Source organism: Sinocyclocheilus rhinocerous, unplaced genomic scaffold, assembly GCF_001515625.1.
Source record: "Sinocyclocheilus rhinocerous isolate Xijiao unplaced genomic scaffold, SAMN03320098_v1.1 scaffold797, whole genome shotgun sequence".
Classification (NCBI taxonomy): domain Eukaryota; kingdom Metazoa; phylum Chordata; class Actinopteri; order Cypriniformes; family Cyprinidae; genus Sinocyclocheilus; species Sinocyclocheilus rhinocerous.
In genome coordinates, this window is record NW_015632978.1 from 39,168 (window position 1) to 49,069 (window position 9,902).

At 35.1% G+C, this 9,902-nt stretch overlaps 1 long non-coding RNA gene across 1 annotated transcript in view; it reads right to left on the bottom strand.

The window, feature by feature from the left end:
* Nucleotides 1–3,143, bottom strand: part of LOC107743133 (uncharacterized) — a 3,987-nt gene extending 844 nt beyond the window's left edge. The window contains exons 1-2 of the long non-coding RNA XR_001640371.1: nt 3,106–3,143; nt 2,933–3,008 (exon numbers count right to left, since the gene is read on the bottom strand). This is a non-coding gene — a long non-coding RNA (uncharacterized LOC107743133). The remainder of the gene's footprint in view (nt 1–2,932; nt 3,009–3,105) is intronic.
* Between the last annotated feature and the right edge of the window lie 6,759 nt (nt 3,144–9,902).

Sequence of the window (9,902 nt, forward strand, 5' to 3'; positions counted from 1 at the left end):
GTTCACTCGGCTCATCGCCTGCGAAAATCGCTTGGGTATGAACACAGAAGACGCGTCGAAAAACGTTGTAGATAAGCGCGCGCGATAATCGTCCCGGTGTGTACGAGGCTTTAATTGCAAGATGTGCTTTTGTCATTATTTTGCAGCACAGGAAACAGGGCCTTATTAGGTAAAGTGGAAATGTTATAAACAATACTAACAGGAAACAATGCAAGGATTAAATATCCACTTCCTTCTCACAGGCATCCTTTTCAGCATGGAACAAATAAAACAAAAAAATCTTTGTAGCTACACACTGAATGACAAATTCAGAGCGCTTTGAGATGGAGCCAGATTCACACGACCTGTACTGTGTTGGTTTGCCAAGGAGGCACATTCGAGTTCATTCGCTCTACATCGCCATCTATCCATCAGCTGAGGAACAGCTGGGCCTGTTTCTCAGAACTTCCTCAACAGGAATAACATGCTTGGAATCACTGGCAACAAACAGACTGTTTTTTTTTCCAAATTACAGAGTGTTTTGTTCATGTGATGATCACAGAATGATTATAGTACTTGTCGGTCATTGAATCATCTCCTGGTTTATGATGACTAACTACAGCGGTCATGTGGGCTAAACATCATACTGCATCACCAATGACTGCCTGAAGATCCACGGAGATAATGCTATTAAGCAGTGTTTCTTATATGGCAGGTTGCAGGCGGCAAGGAAAATAATACTAAATGCGAATCATTAAATGCAACTAACTATATACAGGTACATCTCAAAAAATTAGAATATCATGAAAAAGGTCAATATTTTTTGTCACTCATTTCAGAAAGTGAAACCCATATATTATATAGATTCATTACACCGAGTGAAACATTTCAAGCCTTTATTTCTTGAAATTTTGACCTTTTTCATGATATTCAAATTTTTTGAGATGTACCTGTAATTGTGCTTTAGGAATGCATTTATATTAAAATTGTGGTTGATACTGATAATTTTAATAATTTTAAATGCTACAAGTGAATTTGGGCATCACAATATTATAAAGTATGGTATGAAAAAAAATTATTTTACATTCAACAAAAAATTTAAAGATTTCATTGACAACAGATTTCATTTAACATCATTATTAAATTGTCTTGGTAAAGTTAGTGTAAATAAATAAAGCACAATTGAATATCCAAAATTAGCTGATATATACACAATTTTTCAAAATTTTGGGGTCAGTAAGATTTTTTTTTTAAATGAATACCTTAATTACGCAAGCATGCATTAAATTGATCAAAAGTGACAGTAAAGTTTTTAAATGTTACAAAAAATTATTTTAAATAAACACCATTCCATTTAACTTTCTATTTATCAAAGAATCCTGAAAAAAAAGTGTCAGTTTCCACAAAAATATTAAGAAGCACAAGGTGTTTTCAACACTGATAATAATAAGAAATGTTTCTTGAGCAGCAAATAAGCATATTAAAATGAATTCTGAAGGATCATGTGACACTGAAGACTGGAGTAATGATGCTGAAAATTCAGCTTTGCATCACAGCAATAATTTACATTTTAAAATATATTCAAATAAAAAAAGAAAATGTTAATAATAATAATAATTCACAATTTGACGGTTTTTAATGTATTTTTTGCTGCCAAAATCATGAAACCTTTGAAATTCAAGAGACTTTAAGAAATCAAAACTTCAAAAGATAAAGACAGCTATGCTAGCAACACCTGTAGTGATTATAAAATGCTTGAATGGTGATGGATACGATTTCCAAATATAACACATTGATGCAGTTACTCAAGCGGCTCTGCCCTCTTAAACGTGTGTGTGGGAGGCAGGGTTAGGTAAGGTGATGGTGGTAGTTTTGATGTATTATATCCCAGAATGCTCTGTCTGTTCTAGCACAGCGCAGGGTCTGGGTGGCAGCCAGACTCCTCTGTTACCATGGGAACCATTTACTCCAGTCTGGCATCACAAGAGAATTTCAGCCCTTTACTACAGGATGAAGCAATCAATACAAAAAATACAACATGCTTGACCGAAGCAGACAGCCGTGAATAGTGAATTTCCCAAATATGGTCAATGGTCCATCATCCCAGATGGCCAAAATCTCCATAAATTCCACAAAAGAAAACGCTGCCAAATATTTCTCGGAACAAACACATTCATACTCTACTGGACAGGAAGCAAAATTCCAGAGAATCTGTAGTGTGTCAGCAGAGGGATATTATACTCTCTAAAAACAACAGGGGCAGCAGAGCAGAGCGAGGGAGGGAGGACAGACATAAACATTACTAGAAAAATATGAAATGTTCGGGAAAGGTCACTGACACTGAACGGAAAGTCCATGCGCTCACGAGGCTTGAAATGAGACGAGTAATAATTAGATGGGAAACTATGGGAATTGTTAGAGCCAGGAACGTTGTGTAAATTTAAAGGCCAAGCTTCTTTATTAGTAGTATCATAAGATGTGTTTTAGCTGTCATACAGCGCTCCCTGCTGGCAATAACTGCTACAGTACCACAGTAAAACTAAAAAGCTAAAATCACTGAAATAAAAAAATTTCTTCTTAATCAGTATTTTTCCTTAGAACGTCCTTAGAACAAGACACTGTATATTTACGTTAGTCTTGTTTTCAGATAAATCCAACACAGAGAACACAAGTTTATTTTCATAATTTCCTTGTTTTAAGCATACATTTCTATACATTTTAAGATTTTTGTGAAAATTTAATTTTTACATAATCATAAATTATTTGAAAATCAATTATCTTTATCATTAAATTGATTAATTTATCTTTAAATTTATGTTTTAATTATGTAATAAAATGCTGACATAATCTTTTTTTTTTTTTTTTTTGGCAGCTAACATTTTCATGAACACCATAAATAATGCAAAAGGGATAGTTCATAAATGAAAATAAACAAGCAGCATGATTTACTCACCGTCATGTTCTTCCAAATGCATGTGCTGTTATGTTCTTTGTGGAGAGAAGATATTTTTGAAGGATCTGCTGAGCTCCTAAAAGGACAAAGAAACAGCATAAGAACAATAAATGTTGTTCATGTCTCATACGCTGTATTTCAAGTCTCGCGGCAGCTTTGTGTGAAGAACAAACCGGAATTTTACTTCTTGCTATTAACTGACACAAGGGTGAGTAAATAATGACAGAATATTCATTTAGGGCTAAAGAAAATTAAATCAAAAATTAAACCAAATAACATAAAAACTTCACATATGAAAACACATGAACCGAAATACCATGCCATCTCTCTCTTTGTGAGCATAAAACATATATGCATATTATATTAACAAAACTATGCTAGCAACACCAAGGGTTTGATACAGAGAGCACATACTGCATATAGATAAAAAGTACTGTATATTGTACACCTTGTATGCACCGCAAACCAATTTAAATTGTAAGTGTCTGTCAAATGAATCGATGTAAACTGTTGTGGAACAAAATCTTAGCAGGAAATGGACTGAATGGAAGAGTTTAAGCACAGCCAAATACAACAGAACATCGAGTGCAGCCCAAATGATGTCGTAAACTGTTGGCAATAACAAGTGAATTCACTCATACAGTGTCATCCCACTTTGACATTTCTAACCTCGCCTCTTATTTCCCTTCTGGTGGTGTAAATACAGCCCGCTGAGACTTTCTATTGTTTGCCAAATATGTGGAACTGAAGTCTAGGTGGAGTTAGGGGGGTCTTTTCCAGTAAGAGGCCAGTAAACTTCTTCTTTCTGCACAACCGAAACTTTCACTTTCCTGGCATTGTGTGAGCTTTCACTAAATGGGCTTCCTCTTTTGAAATGTCAGCATTAGGTGATATCTGGCCTAGAAGGGGGAGGAAGAGAGGAGGCCTGAAATAGTGCATTGTTTTCCCCCCACAATCTAAGTCAGGTATGCTGAGGTGAAGTGTCATAAACACAAAAAAATGAACAAAGAAATATCCTGGATGATGTGGCCTAATGCTGAATGACCTGCGCTTGTAAGCTTAAAAGTTGTTAAAGGCACAATATGTACGTTTTTTTTAAATTAAAATATCCAAAAACCACTAGAACGGTGTTATATATTTTGCTGACTTGTGTACTTGCATTATCCCAAATGTTTCGAAGAATAGTTAAAATTGCTTATTTCTCTGGATTTAAACAGTGACATGGAGAGTGTCCATAGTGTCATTGTGTCGCCTGCCAATGACGTCATAACCCCTCGATTTCCGATGGTGTTTGGTAAACCAACATGAGGTGCATTTCTGCCACCTACTGGACTGGAGTGTGAAGAACTGCTGTTTGAATAGAGTAGGTCTGTAGACATTTTTTCAATAATAACTTAAATATATAAATCAAAGAAAGAACACAACAAGAACAACTTCAGCTTTTCTGAAGATCCAGGATTTTATAATCAATTGCACCTATAACTGTTTACTGGCATATTAAAAGTGATAATACAAAATGTAATATTTTTGAGTCATAGGATTTTTTAATAACACAGTTATTTCATAATTATTCAACTTTGCTGTTTTTAAGTCATTTATTTGTATGGAGGGAACAAAATTGTCCTAAAAAACACAATTAAGTCTCTAGAAAACAAAACAGAATTAGCTTAAGCTGTTACACATAACGTACAGAAACTTAGCTCATGCATGTGCTGAAGTTGAGTAGAAAATATGGCATAGTCAAAAGAGCTCTCTCAAAAGCTATAGAGATTAGTTTTATTACATTATAAAGTCTAAGGCTACTTGAAGACTTCCAAGACATTAAAAGATCCTAGAGACACAGCTGGCAGCCCTATTCCTTAGCTTAAAATATGTTGTACCAGAAAACCTTTGAGGGTTTTGAAGAAAAAGCACAATACCAACATTAATTTGATCAGAGCAACTGAGAAAAACCTGCAATGTACAGCCAAAGACTTGCAAGATGACCCAATGAAAGGAGGAAAGACATTTCAATGCTGAGTGTAAGAAGAACACTAGACAAGTATGGCCTGTAAGGCTGACTTGAACATGTTAAAATTCATTTGGGTAGACCTGAGGAGTTCTGAAAGAATGTTTTATGGAGTAATATGACCAAATTGGAACTTTTTGGACCCATGGATCAGCGGTATGTCTGCTGGTTCAAACAAAAAAACACCTCCATGGTCAAACTTTGAGGTGGACCAGTCCTGTTATGGGGGCGTTTTACTGTTGCAGGAACTGGAAAATCATGACTGTATGAAGGACATCATGGATTCTTTGAAGTATCAGGCCATTTTGACAAGAAATGTGATGCCTTTGGAGCAAAGACTGAAGCTGATGATCTATGGATTTTCCTGAAGGACAGCCATTCCAAAGTATACATCCAAATCTACTTATGCTTGGTTCAGGGATCAGTCATAAAAGGAAGCCTGTTCAGTCTCCAGATTTAATTCTCATTAAAAACATTTGGTTGAATTTGAAGAAAGTAGTGGCAATGTGAAAAGCAAAGATTATCAGTGATCTAAATCTTTTCCAAGTGAGGAGTGGGCCAAGCTTGCAGTGGAGAGGTGACAGAAGCTTCTAAGCACTTACAGGCAGCGCTTATTGTTGTTTTTAAAGAATAAAAGATTCTGCACAAAATTTGAATAATAATTTTGAACATGAATGTTTAGAGAAACCATTTTCACTCCGAAATTGCTAGTAAATTTCACAAACAATTACAAAGAAACAGCACGTTGAAGCATTTTGAAGAAAACGCAATATTTTCTCATAAAACTTTCACCAATAATCTATTTTTTTATTTATTTTTTTTTTTAATGAAGGTGGGATTGTTTTACCCACACCCTGGTGATAAACCTTAGACTTGCTGTAAACCACCTTAGACTGCTCTTAGTAGTTCACTAAACCATACATAAACCGTATATATTTTGACACATTGCTGTATATCTTGCCAATATTATCGCCTCATATAAAGGAGGATTGAAAACAGACTGACATGACGACAAAAAAGAAAATATTTAGGTGATATTCTCATGTTCTACCACCAGATGACACTATTGTTGTTTGTACTGCATTTAAAGCTGTTGTTCATAAAACACCAACACATGCAGCTAGAAATGATGGATGCTTAATAATTTTATAATTATGCTTTTCCCCAATTCATGCTGCCTATAAAAAGTGCTTGTGAAAGTGTAAAGAGATATGGCTTGTATATTATTCTCTAAGTAGAAATATGTTCAACATGTAATGGGCTTGACCTTTAATGATCATTTTCACAAATCGTTAACTTGTTTTATATGATAAGTGAAAGCTGATACAAACTTAAATCTATTTTCCGGTCACTCATGGGTCTCCAGAGGGTACGGTCACAAGATGCAGCATGAACATCACTGATCTCTCTCTGCCAGCACATTTCCAACTAAATATAAAACTAACTAAAGATCACCAATACCTCTAGGACTAATGATTACTACTATTATCAGGTATCAGATATCAAGTTCTTTAGAATCCTGTACTGATTTTAAAAATAAAAAATACAAATTATTTCAGCTCAAAAAGACAACAGAACAGCAAATTCAGTCAAAGCTAAAATCAGGTCTTCTTTGGTTTGTTTTGATAATGAACGTTGCTTAGAACACGTGTAGGACATAAGCAAATAAAAAAATTAATACATCGTTTATGAGAAATGTTCATGTAAAGTAAACAGGGCTTTTCTTGTGGCGAGAAGCTCAGATCTGTCAGACATGTTTGTAACAAATAAATCCATCAAGTCACTTTAAAACATGGCTTTTCACAAAAAGTCCATTATCCAGAATAATGCTTCCTTCCGCGAAAAAAAAGTCCATCCCAATCAATATTATGGACTCGTAATTTAGCTGGAAGCAATGGTTTGAAGTTGTTTGAAGTTGAATGATGGAATTGTTTCCTACAAATGCACAGCTTTTCACTTTGCAAGATATTAATTGATGGACTAGAGTGGTGTGGATTACTTGTGGATTATTGTGATGTTTTTATCAGCTGTTTGGACTCTCATTCTGACGGCACCCATTCACTGCAGAGGATCCATTGGTGAGCCAGTGATGTAATGCTACATTTCTCCAAATCTGTTCTGATGAAGTACATTTTCACCAGATTTTAATTTTGGGGTGAACTATTCCTTTAAATATCATGAAAATAATGTCACAAATAATGTCACATAATGTCAAATATGACCCAGACATCTTCATGAGATTCACTACTGAACATCTGTCTGTATTATTCATATCCTATAAAATATCCTATAATTACTATTATATCCTCCTGATATAATATCAATGGTTAATATACAGTACCTTCCAATCTGAACAACATCAATCACTTTTTTACAGTATTTTCAGAATATACCATAATAATACAGGTGGTAAAATAAAAGAGCAATAAGCTCATAAAATGTGGACTTTTCATGAACAACGTACTGTATGAAACACATGAACAAAACACCATAACTAATGCAATAAACATTAAATGAACATCATAAAAAAGTGCATAAATGATAACAAATATGAGAAGAAATAGCTATAGATATGCAAACGTGATGCATCTTTCAGGGACTTCAGAAACTTTTTTTGACCGTACAATCGGTTTAGATGACCGTAAAAGAACATGCATTGTCTTTGAATATAATCTACATTTAGAACTTATTGTTTAAAATTAGCAGGTTTTGTTGTAGCATTCATTCCCAGTTAAAATTGCACACATTTTTTTACAGTGTACTTGTGCTATATTCTTTATGTAACAGCCATGTCATACGAATGCACAGAAGGCTGCAGGAGGAATCACAGGGCACCGAGGGTGAACATTAACACACATTGTTTGGCTCACATTACCGCCTCTTTGTTTGTTCTGATGACTAGCGGGAGATCGACATTCCCTGACTGTTTTAGAAGTGAGAGCTGCTGTCTGTACTATCACACCATGCCTGGGTTTGATTTAAAGCCCTCTCTCATACTCTCTGGAAGACAACACTCTGCTGCCATGCTCGTTGTTGACAAAACACTTCGTATCTTGCCCGCTAGACACTGGGCTGGTGGATTTGGTGTCCATCTGAGTGTAAGTGTGAGACAGAGAGGAAGATATGGGAAGTTTCAGACAATCTTGTCACCTTTATGGCTTCGTGTAATCCTGCTGCTACCCCACTACATCATAGTCAGCGTTCTCCCGCTGGGCTTGGCAGCGAGGGGCTCGTGCCTCGCAATTCTCAACACTTAACACTGGAGAGAATCTCTCTCCTCCAGACACTCCTCATATCGGGTGGTGTGGTGTATAGTGTCTGCGACTGAATGTTCAATTCAGATCTTTAGGTGATTTCTGTCCAAGGTTCAGCCACTAATCATGATCCTAGATCACAATGATGTACAAATATTAACCAATTACGAAAGTAACACTAATTTCAATATATTATTACTAATTAGGAGAACGAGGTCATACCTTGTTTTTCTTACTATGATTTCAAAATGCTCTTAAGCTACTTTTTAGTAACAATTACCAGTTTCTTTTCTATAAACCATAGTGTTTTTTGTTGTTGTTATTTTTTATTATGGTAAATTATTTTGTCTTACATACCCTACTGTACAAAAGTTTGGGCTCTGCAAGTTTTTAATGTTTTTGAAAGTATATTATGCTCAGAAATTCTTGTATTTATTTATTTGATCAAAAATAGCTACAGTAAGAACAGCAATATTGAAAAGTATTAAAATAACTGTTTTCCATTTTCATATTTTAAAATGTAATTTATTCCTGTGATGCAAAGCTGAATTTTCAGCATCATTACTCCAGTCTTCAGTGTCACATGATCCTTCAGAAATCATTCTAATATGCTGATTTGTTGCTCACAAAACTTTATTATTATTATATTTTCTTATTATTATCAATTTTGAAAACAGTTGTGCTGCTTAAACGTTTTTGTGGAGACTTGATACATTTTCACAAATCTTTAGAACAGCATTTATTTGAAATAGTTTTTTTGGTAACATTATAACTGCATTAAGAGCAGTTTGAAGATCACGGTAAATTGTACTTTCCCAATCAAGGTAAATTGTGGGTTCCCAACTTTTAAATGGGGTTATTTTAATAATTTCAGCTATTTTTTTTGTCTTGTGGACTATATGTAAATATATTTTATGTAAAATATCTTACTCAGGACAGTACTAAATAATAAATAACATGAATTTTGTATCTCAAAATCGTACTGACCCAAACTTTCGAACAGTAATATAAGCCTAAAACGATGACTATAAAACAATAAAATTTAATTGTCGTTTATCTCCAAAATACAATACACAACCCTATGCAAAAAAAAATAAAATAATAGTAATAATAATAACATTTAAAAAAGGGTCTTGATAAGACTAAAAATCTTTGCTGCACCTAAGACACTCCTCATATGATTAAAATGCAAGAATGATGGGAAATGTTCATAAGGTGAAGGTCACTGGGTACATATCTCAACCGCAATCGCATGTGGTGATGGTATCGAAACCACCTCGTTCATTAGTGTCATATTCATCCGTCTTCACCACACTTTACAGTCCAACTCAAAATCCAGCCTAAGCTCTGTATCAAAGAATGTTTGCCAGGGAGAGTAATTAGCCTGTAAGAATAGCACCTATTGAATCCACCGCTTCTAAAAGTGTGCTCCACAGAGACCTCCAGCCCCCTAATTCATCACCGGAGAGGACAGACGGACAGGCGCTCACACACACACGCACACAGAGGATCGGCTGGCATCTGAAATGATATCTTACGAGGCTGTCTGCACCTTCTACATCGTTCTGGATCAAAACACTTCTCCTCTAAAATAAACCTTGTGTCTTGTCCTAACCTACTCACTGGCATAAAGACCTCAGGCTGGTCACACAAGGGGTCACACAATCAAAGAACTTGCACTTGCACTGGTTTTAAGATTAAACATTAT